Source organism: Podarcis gaigeae (assembly GCF_964106915.1).
Source record: "Podarcis gaigeae genome assembly, chromosome: Z".
NCBI lineage: Eukaryota > Metazoa > Chordata > Lepidosauria > Squamata > Lacertidae > Podarcis > Podarcis gaigeae.
Genome location: NC_139691.1, coordinates 1,903,099 through 1,926,973, shown reverse-complemented (window position 1 = coordinate 1,926,973; position 23,875 = coordinate 1,903,099). Strand labels below are relative to the sequence as shown.

The 23,875-nt window shown below is 45.4% G+C and overlaps 1 protein-coding gene and 1 long non-coding RNA gene across 14 annotated transcripts in view; both read right to left on the bottom strand.

Annotated features, from left to right (window-relative positions):
• LOC310836556 overlaps window positions 1-9,540 on the bottom strand; it is a 205,326-nt gene extending 195,786 nt beyond the window's left edge. Inside the window, exon 1 of the long non-coding RNA XR_014560143.1 lies at window positions 9,355-9,540. This is a non-coding gene — a long non-coding RNA (uncharacterized lncRNA). The remainder of the gene's footprint in view (window positions 1-9,354) is intronic.
• Window positions 1-23,875, bottom strand: part of STRBP (spermatid perinuclear RNA binding protein) — a 123,614-nt gene that overhangs the window by 77,787 nt on the left and 21,952 nt on the right. Inside the window, exon 1 of one of the 13 annotated variants that reach the window (XM_083721750.1) lies at window positions 1,314-1,336. The exons of the other annotated variants lie outside the window; for them this stretch is intronic. The gene's annotated coding sequence lies outside the window, so the exon portion shown is untranslated. Of the gene's footprint in view, window positions 1-1,313; window positions 1,337-23,875 lie in introns of those variants that run through there. 13 annotated transcript variants of the gene reach the window in all.

Sequence of the window (23,875 nt, the reverse complement as noted above, 5' to 3'; positions counted from 1 at the left end):
CACCCCTGGGTAGCAAGGCCAGAGCTCAGGGATGATGGGAGTTGTAGTCCAACAACATCTGGAGACCCACAGGTTGAGAACCGATGCCTTAAGGTGTCTCAAAGCAGCTAACCATCTCCTTTCACAACAAACACTCTGTGAGGTGAGTGGGGCTGAGAGACTTCAGAGAAGTGTGACTGGCCCAAGGTCACCCAGCAGCTGCAGGTGGAGGAGCGGAGACGCGAACCCGGTTCACCAGATTACGGGACTACCAGTCTTCACCACTACACCACACTGTCCCTGCTATCATGCATCAGCTCCCATTCCTCCCCTTGTTGAAAACATCTTATAACAGCACCCCACCAATCGCTCTCCTGCGTTTAGATTATTTCCCTTTTTTGGCATATGATACCACTTGGCAGAGCAAGTTGCTTTCTTTATTACCTTATATCAGGCACAGGCAAACTCGGCCCTCCAGCTGTTTTGGGACTACGATTCCCATCATCCCTGACCACTGGTCCTGTTAGCTAGGGGTCATGGGAGTTGTAGTCCCAAAACAGCTGGAGGGCTGAGTTTGCCTATGCCTGCCTTATATGGTACACACCAGGCCATACGAGGTGGACACATTCACAGGCAGGGCCACTGGATACATTTCTACTGCAGCTGCCCTGCCTATGCATGTAACAACAAGAACAACAATAATAATTTTATTTATACCCCACCCTCTCCAGTCAAAACCAGGCTCAGAATGGCTAACATCTAATATATAACATATTACCATAAAATCAAGCAATCAATTAAAATACATCCTAAGATCAAATCAGAATCAAAGTGAAATCAGCTGGCAACCCACAAATTAGGGATGAGGACCTTAAATGCCCACTAGGCCTAACTGTTTATACTGATCTTATATGAGCCTGAGAGAAAAGCTGGGGGGCCATTTTCATGCAAGTTCTTATGGGGGAAAGCAGAGTCAGACTGAACCCCCAACAAAGGCCTGGCGAACAGCTCCGTCTTGCAGGCCCTGCGGAAAGATGTCAGATCCCGCAGGACCCTGGTCTCTTGTGGGAGAGCGTTCCACCAAGTCAGGGCCACAGCCGAAAAGGCCCTGGCCCTGGTCGAGGCCAGTCTAATCTCCTTGAGGCCCAGGACCTCCAAGATGTTATTATTTGCGGACCGTAAGGTCCTCCGTGGGGCATACCAGGAGAGGCGGTCCTGTAGGTACGAGGGTCCTAGACTGTATACCCACTTAGTGCCTCAGAAACATAAGCAAAACACAAGGGGGGGATTCAAACTTGGCTACCACACTTCCTCTTCCTTTGTGTTACACTCACTCTTGTTCGTGCTTTCATGTGCGCTTGCATCCATGCACACTTCATGGTAACCACCAAGTGTGAGAGACATGAATAGAGCGCTCATCTCTCTCAATGGAAGGAAGATTCAGACTGTGCCGTAGAACCCCCTACCGCCCACCAGGAATCCTGAAATGCCCACTAGTGGGCCATGCTCTAGCGCATGGGTAGGCAAACTAAGGCCTGGGGGCCGGATCCAGCCCAATCGCCTTCTCAATCCAGTCCATGGACAGTCTGGGAATCAGCGTGTTTTGACATCAGTAGAATTTGTCCTTTTATTTAAAATCTCTGGGTTATTTGTGGGGCATAGGAATTCGTTCACTTTTTCCCTTCAAAATATGGTCTGGCCCCCCACAAGATCTGAGGGACAGTGGACCGGCCCCCTGCTGGAAAAGTTTGCTGCCTATCGCAGTTCTTTCCCTGTATACTTGAAACTGCCTTCCAGAACACCCCCGTGATCAGCCGTCTTTCCCCTAATTCTTTCACATCTCACCTCGTCCTGTAAGTCTGGTTACTCTGAGAAAGGACTTCTGTGTAAACGTCCCAGGTCACTTTCCACCCCACACCTTCTTCTGATTTCGTGCCCTACAGCTTAATCTGCAGAAACCCAGACACGGAGCAATTCAAGCTGGAGATGGACCACAACTCTGATCAGGAAGAAGTTTATGGATGTTGCTCGCTGCCTCCGATTCTTTTGGCTCTCAATTGCCCCAGTTAAACAGGCTCTGGAAACCATGACAGAGACCCATTTACCAGAGGCAAAGAAAATAAACAAATAAATAAACACATAAATACAGGGTGAGCACGCACATCATGCACAGCAAGCCCACTTAAATGCACTTTCGATGTGGGGTGGGGTTGAGAGACAGATTGGTCTGCCTCCAGTCAGATACACTAAAATATTTAACGAAAGGGCATGTAAGAGTAAGTTAAATCAGCAGTCGTGCTAGCAAGGAAAAGGGCTGTCCTTGCACATTACGGCAACTTATGGTTTTTGCGCCGCACCACCACCAACTGTCATAGGGACAGACAGAGAGGATCAGCTGCAGTGGAAGAATCTCTGCCCCATTTTGATTCCGGTGTCAGGTCCTGTTACCAACTGTATTTCCGAGTCCCTGACTTCCCTTGCCTTTGCATCCCACTTAAAAAAAAAATAAATAAATGCATAAAATCATTGAGGCAGCAACTGACAAGCTAGCAGTGCATTTAAGCGAAGGCTCATTAAACTTTAAACCAGCTAAGAGAGACAAGGAAGGGGGCCGTGGTACCAATGCAGATTTGCAAAATGAAAAGAAGAGGGACGGGGAGAGAAGTGCCAACTTGTTCAAAATACAGTCAATAAGGGACAGCCAAGGAAATAATTCAAGAGGGCAAACAGCTGCTGCCACTACTGCATTCCTTTAGTACGGATAAGCAGGGTTTGGAACCAGCATAAAATGAAAAATAAAATAAACACTTTCTGGATTGGATTTGGATGTCTGCACTATGTTTTAAAATACGCTTCCTTAATAGAAACCAGAGGTTTTGGATTGTCGTTAGACATTTCAAAATGGTGTGGACAAGATAAATAATGAGGTTCGTATGCACATGCACACACACAGCATTTTTTTTAAATAAGCCAAGCCAAGCCTGTTTGCAGGTTTCATATAACTTCTTTCCTGCACTGCTTTCTACTTTTCTCAGGCTCTATGATGATTCACAGTGGTGCCATCAAGGCAGGACACTGTGGCCATCAGGAGACCTGCCATTGTTTCCCAGCACAACAGGACTGGCTCATCACATTTTAAAGCATGTGAAATAATAATACATTTTACCATTTAACTAGGGCAGATTTGGGCGGGGGGAGGTTGGACATGATGCCATTAAGTCCAGAGTCTACAATCATGCAACAGCACCACTGGTTATTCTTGGACCAGGCATTGCCCAAAATAAGGAAGAATCAGTACTTTTCGCTTGAGTCAGAATGGATGCAGCTCTAGTTTTCGTCCCACTTCAAAGTCTGCAGATTGACTCACTTGAAAGAACTGCCATTTATTTATTCAGCTACATTTATACCAAGGTTTTCCTGAAAACAGCTCAAGGTGGCATGCAGAGTTCTCCCTCTCCCCATAATTATCCTCACAACAACCCTGTGAAGTAGGTTCAGCTGAGAGACAGTGACTAGTTTAAGATCACCCTGTGAGCTTCATGGCTGAGTGGGGACTAGAACACCCACCTCCTCAGGTCTCACACCAGCACTCTAACCACTGCACCACAGTGGCTCATGAGTGGGGAAGGGCTGTAGCTCAGTAGCAGACCTTCTGCTCTGCTTGTGGCATTTTCAGGTAGGGCTGGGAGCAGGGCCCTCTGGACTAGTGATCTGACTGGGTGTAAGGCAGTTTCCCATGTTCCTATCTGGCTCTGCAATAACCTTTGTGCACTAAGACAGCTCTCTTCAGGGAGTACAAAGTGCCTGTTTGCACCACGATAAAGTCTGTGGTGGACAGAAATTAGACAACAGTTCAGTGGCCACTTCCTAGTGGCAGCCGAGAATTTCAGCAGAGTGCTTCTTCTGTTTGCTAGCAGGAGTCCTAACTCCAGATTGCTTAAAGCACACACTTGTGGTGTGAAAGCTTTCGGGAGGTTTTCTTGAGCATGCAATCCTTGCTTTGCAAATTTAAGCATACTTTAGCAGACCTGAGATTCTGGCACAAAAGGAAGTGGACCAGGTAAGACTGCAATCAACCCGTCCTTGGTGCAGACTGATCCGATAGGAGGGGCGGGGCTGGGAGGAGGGAGGAAGAGAAACAGCAGGTTCTGCTTTGCATACTAGACCAAAGAATCTCTTAGGATGCAACCCAAAAACCAAAAAACCAAACCCACTTACTTGGGAACAAGCTCTGCTGGTTATAGTGGGATTACTTGTGAGTATGCACACACAGGACTGTAGTGCCCAGCTGACGAAAGCTATTAAAAATGCCCAGGAAGAATGACACAACTACCACTCTTCCATTTTAATTACAGGCTCCATTCCTCATCCCCACCCCCACCCCTGAGCATGAAATATGTGCTGAGACGGCTTGCATGTCAAAAGGCGCTGATTACGCATCACATTTCAGCAGTGGCTTCTCTTGGGTTTCTGCTCTTGCCTAAGCCTGAGGTGCCTCAGATGCAGCCACACAGATCTGTCACTGAGAAACAAGCACGCAGTCATTTAGTGTCAGAGCAAATGTCCCTTTGGTGTGCCTGCATGGGGGGGGGGGGGAGAGAAGAAAGCATAGCTGCAATTCTGCGCAATTGCCTGATTAATCACAGTGCAAGCAGCACTGCTTTGCCCCCTTCAGTATTTGTGGCCATGGAGAGGGGGGAGAAGTTGCTGCTGGTGCAAGAGAGGGGAAACCACCACCCACCCCTCGCACAAGTCCGTCTTGCAACCTGGGCATCCAGCACTGTTCAGGCCAGAGTCCAGAAGAGTTGTCTTGACTTGAGAGGCAAGCTGTGGTAGCCATGATGTCTGCGCTCTGTCTCCACAGCTGGAGGCAGCGCTACTTCTGAATACAGTGGTACCTCGGGTTACATACGCTTCAGGTTACAGACTCCGCTAACCCAGGTTAAGAACTTTGCTTCAGGATGAGAACAGAAACCATGCTCTGGCGGAGCGGCAGCAGCAGGTGACCTCATTAGCTAAAGTGGTGCTTCAGGTTAAGAACAGTTTCAGGTTAAGTATGGATCTCCGGAACGAATTAAGTACTTAACCTGAGGTACCACTGTACCAGGATGGGAGAACACAGGTGGGTTTAGGGGAGCGTGACCGGTTCAGTCGCACTGGGTGCAGAGTCTCAGGGCTGCTGCAGGGGATGCCACAACTATTATTTAGAATGGAGTGCAAGAGGTGGAGGCGCACCAAATTTTGGCATTGCCCAGGGCACCAATGAAACATGAGACCCCACTAGGGAGAGGGCTCTTGTGCTCAAATCCTGCATGCTGGTTTCCCACAGTGGGCATCTGGTTGTCCACTGTGAGAACAGGATGGTGGAACAGATGGGCCACTGGCCTGATCCAGGATGCACTTCTTACACCCAGTACACACTGAATAGCAAGATGGGGCTCCCCCTGGAGGGGAAAGGGTTGTGGCTCACGGAAAGAGAACATGCTGTGGATACAGAAGTTCCCTAGGTTTAATCCCTGGCTTCTCCAGGTAGGGCTACAAGAGATCCCTGTGTCTGTCCGCCCACACAGGTAACACTGAGCTAGATGGTCTGGCACAGTGTAAAGCCATTTCCTACATTCCCTTGTTGCATAAGAGCCCCAGCTGCAGTATTGTCAGAATCATAGAATTGTAGAATTGGAAGGGAACCCAGGAATTTCAACATACAGTCCCCCATTCAATTTGAAACCATACTTAACTTTGCAAAAGTGCTAGGAGTTTTATTGCTGCACCACTAGGTAGGAAGCTAGGCCTTAAGCTTTTGCACCCCTAAATTTAGGGCCAATGCTATGTTCAGAAGGCCATCCTCAGGTCCTCCAACCCAGCTATGTGAGGTGGGTGGCAAGTAAAGGAGGAGTTTTTCAGGGGTGGTGTCTAACCTGCCCTGTTCTGACAGTGGCCAACCAGATGCTTGGGGAAACCAGCAAGCAGGTCCCAAGCGCAAGATCATTCTCTCCCTCTGTGGCTTCCAGAAGCAGAGATTCAGTAGCATAACTGCCTCTGAGCATGGAGGCAGGCCAGCGCCATCTTGGCCAGTAGCCATCAGTAGCTGCCTCCTCCATGAATTTGTCCAATCCTCTTTTATTTTTATTTTATTTTTATTATTCTAATCTTTATTACATTTTAAAAATTTAAAAAGAAAGCATATATTAAACATTACATCCAAATATTCAAAACTAAATAGAAAAAATACAACACAAAAAAGAATAAGAATATAAAAGGGAAATAAAAGGGGGGGGAGAAAAGAAAAAGAAAAAAAGGAATTGATCAAGTTCACCAAATTATTCAAAGGATACGAACAGTGATTTGATTATTCTATTCGCCAAGTTCCCAGAAAGAAATTACATTTGTATTCCTTCTTTTCTTTCTTTACAGTCTCTTTCTGTTCTGGAAAACTAGTTTGAATCCCTTCTGTGCTGATTGGCTTCCCTCTATCTCTTTGCAGTTTCCATACTTTTCTTAAGTATTCATTTATTAACATCAATCTATCCCATATAACTGTGAAATTAAACCAGGCACAACAAAGTATTATTTTTGTAAACATATTTTATCAGATCGTTTTTGAAGCAATCCCATTCCTTTTTTACCTAATCGCTTGAGTGGTTTCTTATTAGGTCTGTCATTTTGGCTAGTTCAAGGTACTCACAGAACTTTAATTGCCACTCATCTTTCGTTGGTGTTAATTCACTTTTCCAATATTTCACTATTAGCACTCTGGCCGCTGTTGTCGCATAGAGAAACACTCTTTTATTTTCGTTTGGAATGCTTATTGTTAGAATGCCTAATAGGAAAGCTTCAGGTTTGTTTAAAAATGTGTGTTTTAGCGTTCTTTTTAGTTCCTCATAGATCATGCCCCATTTTTTTTAAATGTGGGGGCATGTCTACCACATGTGGAAAAAGGTTCCTTCATTTTGTTTATATCTCTAACACATATTGTTATTCTTTTTATAAACCGTATTTTTTGCTCTATAAGACTCACTTTTTCCCTCCTAAAAAGTAAGGGGAAATGTGTGTGTCTTATGGAGCGAATGCAGGCTGCGTAGCTATCCCAGAAGCCAGAACAGCAAGAGGGATTGCTGCTTTCACTGCGCAGAGATCCCTCTTGCTGTTCTGGCTTCTGGGATTCAGAATATTTTTTTTCTTGTTTTCATCCTCCAAAAACTAGGTGCGTCTTGTGGTCTGGTGCATCGTATAGAGCGAAAAATACAATATTTTTGCTAATATGGATGAGATCAGGTACCATCTGTATATCATTTTCATAAAGTTTTCTTTTATCAGATAGCACGCGGTGAATTTTAAGTCTTTTTTCCATAATTTCCCCCATTTTTCCATCTCAATTGGATAACCAAAATCATGTGCCCACTGCCCCTTCACCTCCTTCACCTCCTTGTCCTTAAGGTTCCAGTCTAGTAATAGTCTGTATGTTTTAGATAATATCTTTTTATTGTTTAATAATAATTCTTTTTCTAAATCCGATACATTTGTGTCAAATCCATTTATCTTTTTATCTGCTTTAAAAAAATCATTTAACTGATAATACTGTAGCCAGTTCAGTCCTGTCTGCTTTAATTCTTCATATTTTTAAATTTTCAATTGGTTATTTTCTTCTTCTAACATTTCCTTATACGTTAGCCAATTATTACCCATATTTTTCTTTTTCACTGCTATTGCTTCTACCAGTGACAACCACCAAGGGGTTTTGGGATCCAGTAATTTTTTTTTTCTTTCCCATACAGTAAATAGAGATTTCCTAATTATATGATTGAGGAATCCTTTATGGGTTTTAACTTTACTATATCTCAGATAACTGTGCCAGTGTCCAAACCTCTTTTCAGCCTTTCTAGGCTGGTGGACATCTCTGCTGCAGAGGACAGCTTGCTATCTTCCTAACACCGGGGGACCTTCCTTGCTAACTAGGGTTTGCTTTATCAGGTTGTAAACCTTATTTTGAAGGAACCCCTGGAAAGCAGGCAGGGACAGGTGAACCAAATAGAGTGAAGGAAAGCAAAGACTCACTGCTGAGCTAAACTGGAAATTAATTTGCAAAACACATAATAGGCAGAAGGCAACAATATTCCAAGCAGAGGCACATTCACTGCTGGATGGAGAGGGGTGGCAAAAGCTCTTGTGCACCTTTCACCATTGTGCTCAATCCGGTTCCCCTGTGGAAATTTCTTAAGGTATTTTTTTTATAAAAGGTGGGATAAACCACAGTCATAAGACAAGAATACAATGGGATCTGCTAAACGCTGCACTGCAGAGCTAAAAATAGTTACACGCTGCAGGACGCTTGCATATCCAGGAATAATTCCTAAGGGACTAATGCTGAGAAAACAAGCGGGGCGGGGGGCAGGTGGATGGAAGAAAAGCATGGAGACAGCAAAAGTAAGAAATGGGGGCAGGTGGGAGAAGAGGGGAAGGAGGACGAATTTTGCAATGCTTAACGTTTTCCTCCCGTAAGTTAGCAACAAGAGAGAGACTAGTAAGAAGGAGATACTGCATGTATCTTTGAATAGAAAAAAAATCATCTGCATTTTGTGCACAAGGAAATTAGAAAGTGTGCAGTGTGGGAATGGGACAAATTGGGGGGGTGGGGATTCTGTCCTTCTACAAGCAGTGATAAAGATCACAGGAAGCAAACTGTAAGACCAATTGCTGCCAACCTGGTGCCCTCCAGGTATTTTGAACTACAGCTTCCATCAGCCATGCTGGCTTGGGCTGATGGAAGTTGCAGATCAAAACATCTGGCAAGCACAAGGGTAGGGAAGGCTGAATTAGATCATGATTTTATGGCAAGGGACAAAGCATTTCTCTCTAGACTAGGACCCTCTTCACACCTTATGCTCCAAAGTACATTCCTAGATGTATTTAAAGATGCAGCTAAAAAAACTTAACAGCACCATCAGAACAGGCATGCCCACCAGGGCCAGGGTTGTCTGTACACTGTGGGCAAATATAAGGCTGCCCTGTGCAGAGCGTGGAATATCCTCAAGGAGTTCCTCAGACTCTGGACTGGAGAAAACTGATCTAGGGCAATCGTGTGAAATGTCTTCTACTACCTTGGGTTGTCCCACGTGCCAAAGGGACAACCCAAGACACATGACATCAAGTTCCAAGGTATCAACATTGAAGAACAGGGTAGGTGGAAGCTAACGATGACTAACAACATTTTGGGGACATATCTCAGCAACTTGTCACATGTATCCAAGCATGATTTTTTTTTTTTTTAATACAATGCTAAACCACTGAGCCTCTTGGGCTTGCAGATTGGAAGGTCGGCGGTTCAAATCCCCGTGATGGGGGAGCTCCCGTTGCTCAGTCCCTGCTCCTGCCAACCTAGCAGTTTGAAAGCACGTCAAAGTGCAAGTAGATAAATAGGTAACGCTCCAGCGGGAAGGTAAACGGCGTTTCTGTGTGCTGCTCTGGTTTGCCAGAAGCGGCTTAGTCATGCTGGTCACATGACCCGGAAGCTGTACGCCGGCTCCCTCGCCCAATAAAGCGAGATGAGCGCTGCAACCCCAGAGTTGGTCACGACTGGACCTAACGGTCAGGGTCCTTTACCTTTACCTTTAAGAAGAAATAGCACCACCACAAAAACAAAAACAACTGTGAGGGCAATGCACCTTTGACTGTCCCTGAAAACTAACAATATGACTTTCAACTGGGTAAAATTTAAGGTTCTGCACATAGGCAGAAATAATCAGATGCACAAATACAGGATGAAATACACCTGGCTTGACAGCAGTACATGTGAAAAGGATCTAGAGGGGAGTCTTAGTCAATATGAGTCAACAATATGATGGAGCAGGGGGGGAAATCCCTAATGCAGTTCTGAGCTCTGTTGTTGTTGTTGTTGATGTCGTTTAGTTGTGTCCGACTCTTCGTGAACCCGTGGACCAGAGCTCGCCAGGCACTCCTGTCTTCCACTGCCTCCCGCAGTTTGGTCAGGCTCATGTTTTAGCTTCGAGAACACTGTCCCACCATCTCGTCCTCCGTCGTCCCCTTCTCCTTGCGCCCTCCATCTTTCCCAACATCAGGGTCTTTTCCAGGGAGTCTTCTCTTCTCATGAGGTGGCCAAAGCCTTGGAGCCTCAGCTCTGAGCTCTATAGTGTCCAGATAAAGGGAAGTTATAGTACCACACTTTTCTGCCTTGGTCAGACCCCACCTAGACTCCTGTGTTCAGTTCTGGGCATAAGAGTTTAAGAAGGATGTTGACCAGGTAAAGCTTGTGCAGAGAAGGGAGACCAAGATGAAAACTGAGCGTTATGAGGAACAGTTGAGGGAATTGTGTATATTTAGCCTGGACAAGACAGAGAGGTGACAAGATTTCCATCTTAAAATACCTGAAGGGCTGTCACATGGAAGATGGAGTAAGCTTATTTTCTGCTGCTCCAGAGTGTAGAACCTGAACCAACGGATTCAAATTACAAAAAAGGAGATTGCAGCTATACATTAGGAAGAACTTTCTGGTAGTAAGAGCTGTTTGACAGCGGGACAGTGGACGATCTCGGAAGTTCTTCACTGGAGGCTTGTTTTAACAGAGGTTGGGTGGTCACCTGACAGGAGTTCTTTAGCATTCCTGCATTGCAGGGGATGGACTAGATGACCCCTGGTGTCCCTTCCAACTCTACAATTCTATGATTCTAATCCTAAAAAAGGAAACATTTCCCAAGCAGCTTTGTTTCCAGAGCTAGACAATATTTGACATACTTGAACTGTTCATGCTCCAGTGCTTCTTAATCAGCACATTAATCCATAGCCACTAACACCATGGGCTTTCAGATGGGTTTCCTAAAAAGACCAAGATTAAAATAGGAGGTTTTTCAACTGTGACCTGGCAAAGGCCAAATGGCATCTCCCATTAATGAGATTCAGATATATGACCAGCCTTTGTTCAGGGAGTGTGGTGTGAGCTGCTCCAGAGATGGCAATCAACACTTGTGCCAATTTACAGTAAGGTAATTTTCGTAAGGTAAGAAGCCATCGCAAGAGGATTTCACCTCATCCAATTTAAGCAGGGAGTGTTTCTTGCAACCGACCTGCGTGTGGAGATGGCTGGCTGTGACACCCCAGAGGCATTCTCATACCTACACGCCCATGTGGGTAGAAGCCAGAGGCTTGCCACACACAGGTTTATTTCATAAAAAGGGGCAGGACTACAACATGTAGTCACTTCCTTAAGAGAAGGGGTCAAACCCAAATGTGAAGATTTGCACCAGGAACCTCGTTAAGCCACCACAAGGATGACTGCTCATCCCAGACACTGTTAAGTAGTAAAAGGCTGAAGACAGCAATGGAGAATGCCTGCTGTGCTCGACATAGTTCTATTTTGAAGGGATGAGGGCTGGGGATACACACTTTCGGAAACAAAATGAAAAAAGCAGCTTACAAGAAGCCAAAGCCAATGGCTGGAACCAATTACTATTCCAACCAAGTGCAATAGAAGCTGCCACTGCAACCAAGCAAGCGCAGGAAAAATATTCCAACACTGAGGAGGAATAAACTGAATAAGACATCCTCAGGAATGACAGAGGAGACTGGCTGGGGAAACCATTTCTCCATCTGCCAGTAAGGTGACGGAATGACTCAGAAAAGACTTGGGGGTTGGTAGAAAAGGGAGGGGAGCGATAATGCCTTGGATCTGCCTTTACAGTCATCAAAACCCTCATTTTGCACCCTACACAGAGGCCTAGAGGTGTATTATTCAGCATTACTACTTATATCAAGGGCATATGTCACGAGTTCTCCCTTAATCCTGAAACACCAGAGAAGCTAATGTTCTCCAAATTTTCTGGACTACCATTACACTGAGATCCAGCGCCGAGGGCCTTCTGGCGGTTCCCTCATTGCGAGAAGTGAGGTTACAGGGAACCAGGCAGAGGGCCTTCTCGGTAGTGGCGCCAGCCCTGTGGAACACCCTCCCTTCAGATGTGAAGGAAATAAGCAGCTATCAGACTTTTAGAAGACATCTGAAGGCAGCCCTGTTCAGGGAAGTTTTTAATATTTAATGCTGTATTGTTTTTAACACTCGATTGGGAGCCGCCCAGAGTGGCTGGGGAAAGTCAGCCAGATGGGCGGGGTATAAATAATAAATTATTATTAAATTATTATTATCATCCCTGGCCACTGGCCATGCTGGTGGGAGTTGCAGCACAACGCACCTGGAGGACACCTGGTTGAGGAAGGCTGTTCCAGGTTGTGGCATCAGAGAGCAAAGGATCCCACATGCGCACTGGAGAACATTAGAAACATGGGAAGCTACTTTATTCTGAGTCTAGCCACTGGTCCTAGCTTTGTGCTGACCACACTGAGTGGCCATGACTCTCAAGGGTCTGACAGAAAGTCTTTCTCAGACCTACCCGGGGATGCCAGCGAATGAACCTGGGACCTTCTGCATGCAAAGCAGTTGCTCTGCCCAGGCTTGTACCACCATCCCCCCACAATGCAGCTGCAGCAGGCGATACGCAGCATTGCATTAAAGCTCATGAGACCAAAAATGGAAGGGTGGTAGAAGGTTAGCAGGACACTCTTCTTAAAGGTAAAGGGACCCCTGACCGTTAGGTCCAGTTGCGGACGACTTGGGGGTTGTGGCGCTCATCTCGCTTTACTGGCCAAGGGAGCCGGCGTACAGCTTCTAGGTCATGTGGCCAGCAGCACTAAGCCGCTTCTGGCGAAAGCAGAGCAGCGCATGGAGACGCTGTTTACCTTCCCGCTGGCACGGCACCTATTTAAAAGCACTTTGATGTGCTTTTGAACTGTAAGGTCAGCAGGAGCAGGGACCGAACAACGGGAGCTCACCCCGTCGCAGGGATTCGAACTGCCGACCTTCTGATCGGCAAGCCCTAGGCTCTGTGGTTTAACCCACAGCACCACCCGCATCCTGACACTCCTCTTAAAAGACACTTATTCCCAGGAGCAATAAAGCTTTACTCGAAGCAAAGCTCATTTAAGGGTGTGTGCATGTTTAAGGAATACAGTGGTACCTCGAGTTACATATGCTTCAGGTTACATACGCTTCAGATTACAGACTCCGCTAACCCAGAAATAGTGCTTCAGGTTAAGAACTTTGCTTCAGGATGAGAACAGAAATCGTGCAGTGGCAGTGTGGCAGCAGCAGGAGGCTCCATTAGCTAAAGTGGTGCTTCAGGTTAAGAACAGTTTCAGGTTAAGTACGGACATCTGGAACGAATTAAGTACTTAACCTGAGGTACCAGTGTACAGTGGTGCCTCGCAAGACGAAATTAATTCGTTCCGCAAGTCTTTTCGTCTTGCGAGTTTTTCGTCTTGCGAAGCACGGTTTCCCATAGGAATGCATTGAAAATCAATCAATGCGTTCCTATGGAAACCGCCTTCAGACCAGGTCGGGGGACAGTCTGTCCCCCGACCTCTTCTGAAGGCTGGCGGGGGGCGAAAGTCTTTGCTTCCACCCCGCCTGCCTTCCCGGGACAGCGGAGCCTTCTCCGCTGTCCCGTGCGATCTTAAAATGCTGGCGGGCGGCAGCGCTGCCTCCCGCCAGCATTTTAAAATTGCCCCGGGACAGCGGAGGACTTCTCCGCTGTCCCGGGGCGATTTTAAAGCCCCCAGGAAGGCAGGCGGGGGGGAGCAAAGACTTTCGCCCCCGCCTGCCTTCAAAAGCCGTCCGGGAGAGCGGGAAGCGCTTCCCTGCTATCCCGGACCGCTTTTAAAATGCTGGCGGTGGGGAGCAAAGCCTTTCGGCCCCCGCCGGCCTTCCTGGACCTCTTCTGAAGGCCGGAGGGGGGGGGAAAGGCTTTGCTCCCCACCGCCAGCATTTAAAAGAGGTCCCCGGAGATTTCCCTATGGGCTTTCTTCTTGCGAAGCAAGCCTATAGGGAAAATCGTCTAGCGAAGCGACGCAAAAACCGAAAAACCATATCGTCTTGCGGGTTTTTCGTCTTGCGAGGCATTCGTCTTGCGGGGCACCACTGTAGTATATTAAAAGGGGAGCATGAGGCATAAAAGCACATGCTTTGCAGCAGGTATGGTGAGGTCCCCTGTGTGATCTGAATGGCTCCAACGTGGAGAGACGACTTTCAAAAGCAGTTCTGCTTCCCAAGAGGAAACAAATCTGTCAGGGGTCACTGAGGCAGCATACCCAAATGACACCCACCCACCAGGCTACGTTCACTGCAGGTGCCACTAATGAGTTGTCCAGGAAACAGAGAGTGGGGATTAAATTCTGTGCCTGCAGAAGCACCCACCAAAATCCTCTCTACTTCACTTGACACCACTAGCCAGAATATGACCTCTGACTTTACCGGGAGCCTTTGGGCTGGACTCCCAAAGGTATTGGGTTCCCCCAGGCTATTTCCACTCAAGGGTTACAAATACACTCTGGAATACAGCTATAATGGAGAAAAATACGCATAATTTGAGATTTTGACAAGGACTAGAACCTCCAGATACTTTTTATATATACAGTAGAATCATCCTTTTGAACACGAGCCTCATCATAAACCAGGCAATCTGGAATTACATTTGATAATAAGATAACGCTATTATTATTTACTTGGACTTTGTTATTTAACCCATGCACAACTGGACCCATGCTATGTGCTATTTTGTATTTTTGTTCTTAACCTTTTAATTTTAATGTGTTATAACTGTTCTCTTCGTTTCAATATACATTACAAAATGAATTTTTTAAAGAGCAGCAAATGAAGCCCACATCTTTGCTTTAGAACCCTTTCTCCATGGAAATTTTATACCAGGAACACAGAGGTGGTGTAGAGCGAGAGCAGTACAGTTTTCTGCTGTCAGGGTAAGATAAGAACAGAGACGCCCTTCACATCTAGGCCACCACCTTTCCAAAAACAAGCCCAGATGGGAACATTCCTTGGTATCTCAGGCAGCGACCTTCAGCGTCAGTAAACAGCTGGTCAGCCTTGGTTTAGCTTGAAGGTTGATTTCCTCATCGTGTACATCATGGGCAAGCAGTCTTCAGGTTTGTCAAAATCTACTGTTTTTTTGCAGACCTCCACAAACTTTCAACCACAGACAAGTGAGTTAGAATTAAATGTGCAATTGAGCGAATTATTGAGCAGGAGACTTCAGTACCAGGACTGAACTGAGCTCACAAACCTTTCACCAGGGCCAGCCAAGGACATTTTGATGGCTGAGGAAACCACAAAATTTCCCCTCCCATTTGGGAAGAAGGAATGAGTGAAAACTTACATCAGGAACAAGGCGGGGAGGGAAATCAAATCACAATTAACCAACAAAGGGCCATTAGAGTGCGTAAGGGGCCTTCTCTGAATCACACCAGGTGGGCAAAGACCCCAGGAAACCCCAGAGAGCAGCCCTTGCCATTTCCTCCCTAGAGGTGGGAGGAGACCAGCAGTGTTCCTTACAGTGGCACCTCTGGTTGCGAACAGGATCCGTTCTGGAGCCCCGTTCACAACCTGAAAGGAATGCAACGGATCACAATTCGCTGCTTCTGCGCATGCGCGTGACATCATTTTGCATGTCTGTGCATGCGAAGCAACCCAGAAGTAACCCTTTCCAGTACTTCGGGGTTGCCACAGGACGCAACCTGAAAAGACGTAACCTGAACCGAACATAAAAAGAGGTATGACTGTATTTGCCAACAGGTTGCTGTTGAGGCAGCATTTGGGGAGGGGTCTAGCCAAAGAAGAAGCAGACCCAGCCTCCAAGGAGCATGCACAGCTGTGGCTGCCACTGTGGCAGAGGCCAGGTCTGCTGCCCGTCTGCATCCTGCTGCTTGAGGTCCTGCCTTCCATACACAAGCCTACTCCTAGTTAGTGCTCTGCATTTCAGCAGACTACTTTACATGGAACAAGTGCCCGGACAGGATCGTATTACACTTCAAATAAGTCGGCCCCAAACATTTAGGGCAAGGGTAGCTAACATGTTTCGGGTTAAGGTCAACCCTCCAAGAACAAATACGTAAGTGTTAAAAAGTGGGCCATAGCCAATTTTAACTTTTTGAAAAATGGGCAATTTCATTGGCGTATTGGGGCACAAAAAACTCAGCAGAGTTCTCTGGTTGCACTACAAGTTAACCACCCCCTGGTCTTGCACTTTACAAAGTTAGAACCAGCACTTTTGGGCCTTCAAAATGAAGTCGTAACCTGTGCAACTGGTACAGAATTGGTGTCCCACACTCTGACCCCGTTACCCCTGCAAGCCACCAAGCAGCAACAGTTTGCACCAGCTAGAGTTTCTGGGTGGTCTTCAAAGGCAGGCGGACATAGAGCACATTACAGTAGCCTAACCTGGACATGACTAGTGAATAGATTACTGAGACAAGGTCCGATTTCTCCAGCTAGGTTCATAGCTGGCATCCCAGCCTCATGCGGTAAAAGGTACTCCTAGCCACTTGTGCTTCCACAGACAGCAATGAGTGCAGGTGGCAACACCACCCACCTAATCCCAGCAAAGCTATGAACCTGGTCATTGCTCCTGTTCCCATGCACAGCACTAAGGGGCGTGAAAAGGAGGTAATTCCCCCCCCTCCAGCTTTAATTTTTTCTAATTGTTATTTTTCATCCCTCCCCCAATCTGCTGAGCAGCACTTGAAACCAAAATATTGTTTTGCGACAGATGGGAAGCCTCAGAAACAGAAGAACAGGACTTATAATAATCTGCAGTTTCATTTCCATAAAGTCTCTCAGAAGCCTTGGTGCCTTTTGCTCATGGAGCGATTTCAGAAAGATATGTCCGGATGACAGCCGCTTCTGCATTTAACGCTCAAGGTTAAGTGAAACCTATTTGGATCCTTATGAAATAGGCAGCAACAATCCGACCTTTTCCTGCACTAGAAAAACCATGGTACATTCCTTGAAGCATAGGGAAGTTGATGCAAGTGTCAGTTGAAGCAGAATTTGAACCCTGAATTGAAAACTTCAAAATTCATATTGAGTATGTCTGGAAACATCTTTCATTAATGATTTGGAAGAGCCTAAGATTGGCCACGGTCTGATAGGAGAGTTTTAACCATGTAGAGGTATAGTTTGCTGCTGGAGCCTAGATTTTACAAATCCTGTTCACTTTAGGTTGGGTGAAATTCACCTAGCAGGCAGAAGGCATACACGATGGGCTTTCTCCCTCTCCCTGTGCACCCTCCCAAATGGTCCTGGGTAGTGACGTAGGTGAGAATATTCTCCAGAGAACATTTTCGAGAATGAGAATATTATTGAGAATATTCTCTACTAGTAAATTCTCCAAAGAATATTCTCTACTAGAAAATTCTTCAAAGAATATTCTCCACAAACTGTAAAGTCTAATGTATGAACCAGTTTTACAACCCAAATTTTAAAAATCTAGTAAATAGTAAGTCAAGCTGTGATATTGCCAGTGTAATGAATAATGATTTTTTTGATCCAGTTACATCATTGCGCATTGTGTCATTCACCATTGGCTGTTCTGAAATGTGAGCTACAGAAAACATTATTTTTTTATTTTTTTATTTAGTTTTAAAAATGCTATTCAATTAATTTGATGAACATTTGAATCTGTATGTATTTCAACTATATATAATAGCCTTTTTTGTATTTTGGTGTGACCTTATTCTTAGCAATTCTATACCCTTGACCATACAGTGTGATTTTTTTTACAGAAAGTAGTTTTAACGCTTTACACACTTAAAGTACCTAGAACTAGTGATGTGACTTTAAAAGCTACATTTCATACATACACAACATAATTAGAATTCAAAGTTGATGGTAAATATACAGTTAGTGGCAGGTTTAGTGATTAACGTGAGTCATTCACGCAACGTGAATCACGTTGAATTTTCAATTTCAAGTTTGGTGCAAAATATGAAAGAATGTGAATTACACTGCATTGCCCCATTGAATAAAAGTATCTGTACAGTTTCTGGTTGCCATCTGAACACGTTTACCCATGAATAAACATGTATATTAACTAACTGTATCATTTTCGATGCATTAAATAAAATGAATATTCTCCTACTTTTAAATGAAAATTCTCTAATATTCCCATTAATCAAGAATATTCTTGAGAATATTCTCCAAAAGATTATTCTTGAGAATTTAATATCACTAGTCCTGGGTGGGTTGGAAGAACCCCCAGAACAGGAGCACATGGGGGGAGCATTCTGCCTAGCAGGCAGAAGTGCTTATACAGACAGAACAGCTGTCATAGTGTGACACTGAATTCCACCCTAACCATGCTATTCAAAGGAGATCCACTGAAATTAATGGGCATGACTAAATGTATGTCTATTAATTTCAGTAGCTCTAGTGTGAATATAATGCAGCTGAATGCAATTCTATATACCCAAAATTATGTGAAATAGACTATATTTGAATTTTATGCTTTCATTGTGATACATTTGCAGGTTCTTTTCCCAAGATGCAAACATCATTTCTTTGGGCTTTCGACATGCCCAATCTCAGTACATTGTGATTCACACACACACACACACACTCTTAAAGACCCAGCATAGTGTAGTGGTTAGAGTGGAGATGAGGAACCTGTGGCTCTCAAGCTGTGTTTGAAACTCACCAGTCACATTCCACAACAGGGAATGGTCCAATTGCAAGCAATTTCTGAAGTCTTGTCTGCAATTGATTAAAATTGCTGACACTGCTAAGAAGCCGTTGCCCGTTGCTGGCTGACCGTCTCATCAGCTGATGTTTGCGTCACAGCATGGGTCAGGCCAGCTGATAGGCCACAACATTTCATGCGCAGGGCTGAGGTGAATGGGCCTGAAGTGTGGGCTTGTTCGGTGTGGTTCTTGCCTGACAGTGAGGCTGCTTATTTATTGAGATTATTTTTATTTCCATTGCGACTAGACATTCTGTTGTAGCAACTGTAATCGAGGTTTAAGGTGGCATGTGGCACCTAGTTTATATATCTGAGTTTCTGACACCGCTCTCACAGTATTTGCCTCACCACAACTCCCATCATCCTTGGCCACTGGCCATGTTGGCTGGGACTGATGCGAGTTGTAATCTGACAACATCTGGCAGGCCACAGACTGGCCACCCCCGCTGTAGAATATTTAGGTTAGGACCAGAGAAAGCCAGATTCAAATCCCAACTCCACCAAGGAGATCACCTTTCGTTCTCTCTCCATGCCTTACCTTCCTGACAGGGTTCATGCTGCCTATGTTCACCAGACAAAGAGAAGGGGAAATGTAATCAACGAAACAATAAATTAAGCCAACCCAAGTAAAACACAGCCCTTGTCTTACCCCCTTCAAATCCCTCTCCCAAAACCCACCTTCCCAAGGATGTCATCAGCCCTACCAAATTATGTCTGGATAGATATAAACTTAAGAAACACAGAGAGCCAAAGTGGTGCAGTGATTAGAGTGTCAGACTGAGGCTCAGGAGGCCAGGGTTCAAATGTCCACTTGCCTATAAAGCTCACTGGATGACCTTGAGCCAGTCACTGCCTCTCAGCCTAACCTACCTCACAGGGTTGTTGTGGGGATTAAACCAAGAGGGGAAGAACCATGTATGCCATCTTGAGCACCTTGGAAGAAAAAGGTGGGGTATAAATGCAATAAATATTAAAGACAACGACAATAATATTCTTAATATTCCTGCTTTTTCACCTGCCTCAAATTCCTTCCCCTTCCTCTTTTATCTCCCCTGTATCAAATTATAGATTGCAAGCCCCACAGGGCACAGATTTGTCCACTTGCACTCTAGAAAAGCAACATAACAGTTTGGTGGTACTATACAAGTGACAGAATTCTCGATTAAGAGTTTAATTACTGTTACTGCATATTTGAACCCATCCTTCACAACCACATCTCCTCTTCTGCCAGGAAAACGTGCCCGCCTTATGCCAAGCTGCATTTGGGGGGCTCATTTCCATGGTCGTCCACTGCCCCACACCACGCACAAGTGCATGCATTCACCCTACGAGGCCTGCTCCTGTTTTGCAGCATTTGAGCAACTGAAGAAGACTGCCAGGGCTCATTCTCCATTGACTCCTTGGCGCTGCTGCAAGACAGCATGTACTGTAGTTCTGTTCAGGAGGCACAATCGGTTTTGCTCAGCGCTGCAGAAGTTTCTGCAAAGCTAAGCTGCAAGGGGCAGGGGAGAGCTCGCTTCCCAAAAAATCATTCAATCACCGTGATGTCTTTATGGGGGAGGATGCTAAAAAAAAAACCTGACATACAGCCACCCTTGCAAAAAAACAACAACACTCTTTCCTTCTCAAACAGTGAACTTCTAAGGCCCTTTTAGTGGGAGGTATTTTTTTACAAGTCCCTCGCATACCAAAAACCCCTACACAGCAGCCCACAAAAGTCCCAAGCCCAAATATCCATTTTTAAATATTGCTGGTTTCATGGGAATTTCATCCAGAGAAGAATTTCACACAAAAAACTGCCAGTAAAAAACACCATCTCTCCACCCGCAAACTTGGTGGGCCTCCAATTGATTGAGTTCTTTCTTTTAAAATCTATTGTATTGGTTTTTAATAAACAATCATACAACATCAAACTATGTATGGAGTTCAGCCATCTAAACCCGTATCATACAATGCACATCATTTCAGGATGCTGCATCCCTCCGCAGGGTTACATGTGTTGCAGGAAGAAGACGCTGATTTTTTTGAATTAAAAAAACTGACTTCTTATCATCCTGCTCTGCTGAGTTAGATGCCCTGATACAGCTGCCTCCCACCCTCTAGCAAACCACTTGTGAGGAGTTGAGTCCTGAACCAGTTTGGCTGCTAATTCACTCCTAAAGACTGTAGTGATGAGCCCTCAAAATCAATGACATATGCAGATGTGATAAGAGTACAGGGACTGAAGACGTTATATGCCACTAGAGAGCCAGAGAATTCACTGTGCAGCTGCTTTGCTCTCCCTCTCCGAGAAGAGAATCTGGGTGATCAAGTTTCTGGTGCACAGCCATGGCATGGGGGGGGGGGTAGGTAGATGCATTGCTGGCTGACAAGTACTAGGCACAGGTAACTTGCACTATCAAAGCACAGCAGAAAAAGTGCAAGTGCTGAAAGCTAAGCCACCGTCTTGCCTAGCAAGCAAACCCTGCTGCCCTTCTCTCCTTCAAAGTCCTTGCCATTTACATCACCAATATACAAAAAGGGTGGTGGTGGCACAGGGTCTTCCAAGCGAGACCACTTACGGTAATTCCAGCAAGACTTTTGTATCAAAAGCAGCAGCTAATATGGAACCATAGCTGTCAACTTTCAGATTTGAAAATAAGGGATCAGCAGCCTCGAAAATAAAGGATCAGCAGCCTCACCTGTCCCAGGGACACTCTACAGGATATCTAACAATCTAGGATAGCAGCAGGAAACGGTGCTGGAATAAGGGAATTTCCAGCAAAAAAAGGGAAGGTTGACAGCTATGTATGGAACAGCCACCCCAGACAAGACAATTTCATCAGAGCTTTCCAAAAGAGCAATAGGAAACATCTCACTAGAATGCAAACACCAACTCCCCATGCATGATTTGCGGCAGCACACTTCGGCTGCTGCGGTAATGGAGCAATTTCCAAGAGCTGCTGCTAAATAGAGAGTGATTCACCCAGAAATACACAATCATGATACTTTCCACTAAGAACAGAACTCTCCCCAAGTTAAGAGAGATGTATGAGATGTACCGGAAATCAGCCAAATTTTAGAGGCCGCTTTAAGATCATTCCCCTGGTCAACTGGTTGACTGCGGCAGCAGCACAATCTGGGTCTGGAGGTTTGCTACATGGAGAGGGTTCTCCCCCCCCCACACACACACACCGCCACTGTAAGTCTTCCTTATAATGCTAATATAGCTGCAGTTAACAAGGTGGGCACTAACAGGAATGCAGAACACACATTCTCCTGGACAGCCGTAGAACTAAACATCAATATAAAATAAGCACGAGACCTGGATTTAACATTCTTACATCCTCCATTCAATTCTGTGCGCACACGCAGACATGCAGTATAATCTTTCTCACCTACAAACACAATCACTTTCTTACCCCCACCGCCAAAGTGTCGTCCTATAAGAAAACACCCAAAATCCATAACATCCTGGCTAAGCCCACCAAAATGTCACAAAAATGGTTTGCAATCTCCAGAGCTCTCTTCAGCAGATAAGATGCTAATCAGCTAGAAAGTGGAGTAGAGGAGGGGTGTCTGCATCCAGTCAGAGAATAAGGAATCAACCACTGCCTGCTCCTAGGTCACAGCAGCCTGAAGCGCCACATGAAACTTGTACAGGTGAAACTTGAAAAATTAGAATATCATATTTATTCCCGTAATCCAACTTGAAAGGTGAAACTCATATATGAGATTGACTCGTGACATGCCAAGCGAGATGTGTCAAGCCTTGATTTGTTATCACTGCGATTATCATGGCGTACAGCTGATGAAAACCCCAAATGAACAATCTCAGAAAATTAGAATATTCAAGGAAATCAGCAAAACAAGGATTGCAAATCATGAGTCAATCTCATATATTAGTTTTACCTTTTAAGCTGAATTACTGAAATAAATGAACTTTTCCACGATATTCTAATTTTTCGAGTTTCACCTGTAGAACAAATCAAGGCTTGACATATCTTGCTTTGCAGGTCATGAATCGATCTCATATATTAGTTTCACCTTTGAAGTTGCATTAGTGAAATAAAGTAACTTTCCCACAATATTCAAATTTTTTGAGTTTCGCCTGTATAAGCAAGCACCTAACAACAGTCCTGTTTGAATGCCTGCTACCTCCTCACACCCCATCTTAAGACCGTCACCTGTTGCAGGTTCCATGTGGTCACTACCAGTCAACCTTTTTTGTCAGCTGTGGCAGGAAACATTTGTCCCTCAGCTTCCTTAGTTAACTGCACAGATTCTGAGAGGTATGACATCACAGGTGTTCCAGGGGCTCCCAAATAGGCAGCTGCAATCTGTGGCAAAACCATTACTCTGACGAGGCCAGAAGGACTGACCCGAGAATAACCTCTGTCCATCACCGATGCGCACCAAGGACTCAAGAGACTGCTTTAAGCACAGCGTGAGTGAGTGCCCAGATTCTCCCACGCCCACTGTGCAGAAGCCAATGCCAATAATTAACAATCCATGATAGTTCCGTTTGGCAGAAAGGAATCACCAGCAGCAAAGCTTCGCGACATAGCCCTCATTTGCAGCTGCCAATAAAACAGAGCGGAGAAAGCAGCTGTAAGATGGTTGTTTGGCTGATCCAGCCTCCTCAGACAACCTATAAATTCAAGGCTCGTTACGGACTGCTTATCTCAATGCAATTTTATTGTAGTCACATATACAGGTTTTTAATAGGGCCATTCAGTGAGGTTAATAGCAATTTTTGAGAACTCAAAGCACACTACATGTCTTTTCCACAATGCTTACAACAACCCTGTGAAGTAGGGAAGCATTATCGCCCCCCCCCCCCGAGAACAGGGAGTTTTTCCAAGGCTACTTTGCAGTTTTAATAGCAGAGGTAAGATTCTTATTTATTTATTTGATAGGTGAATATGCTTTTTCGGTGGCGCTGTGGGTTAAACCACAGAGCCTAGGGCTTGCCAATCAGAAGATCGGCGGTTCGAATCCCCGCGACGGGGTGAGCTCCCGTTGCTCGGTCCCTGCTCCTGCCAACCTAGCAGTTCGAAAGCACGTCAAAGTACAAGTAGATAAATAGGTACCGCTCCGGCGGGAAGGTAAACGGCGTTTCCGTGTGCTGCTCTGGTTCACCAGAAGCGGCTTAGTCCTGCTGGCCACATGACCTGGAAGCTGTACGCCAGCTCCCTCGGCCAATAAAGCGAGATGAGCGTCACAACCCCAGAGTTGGTCACGACTGGACCTAATGGTCAGGGGTCCCTTTACCTTTATGCTTTTTCCAACTCTCTGGAGTGGCCAACATAAAAATTAAACCACACCCA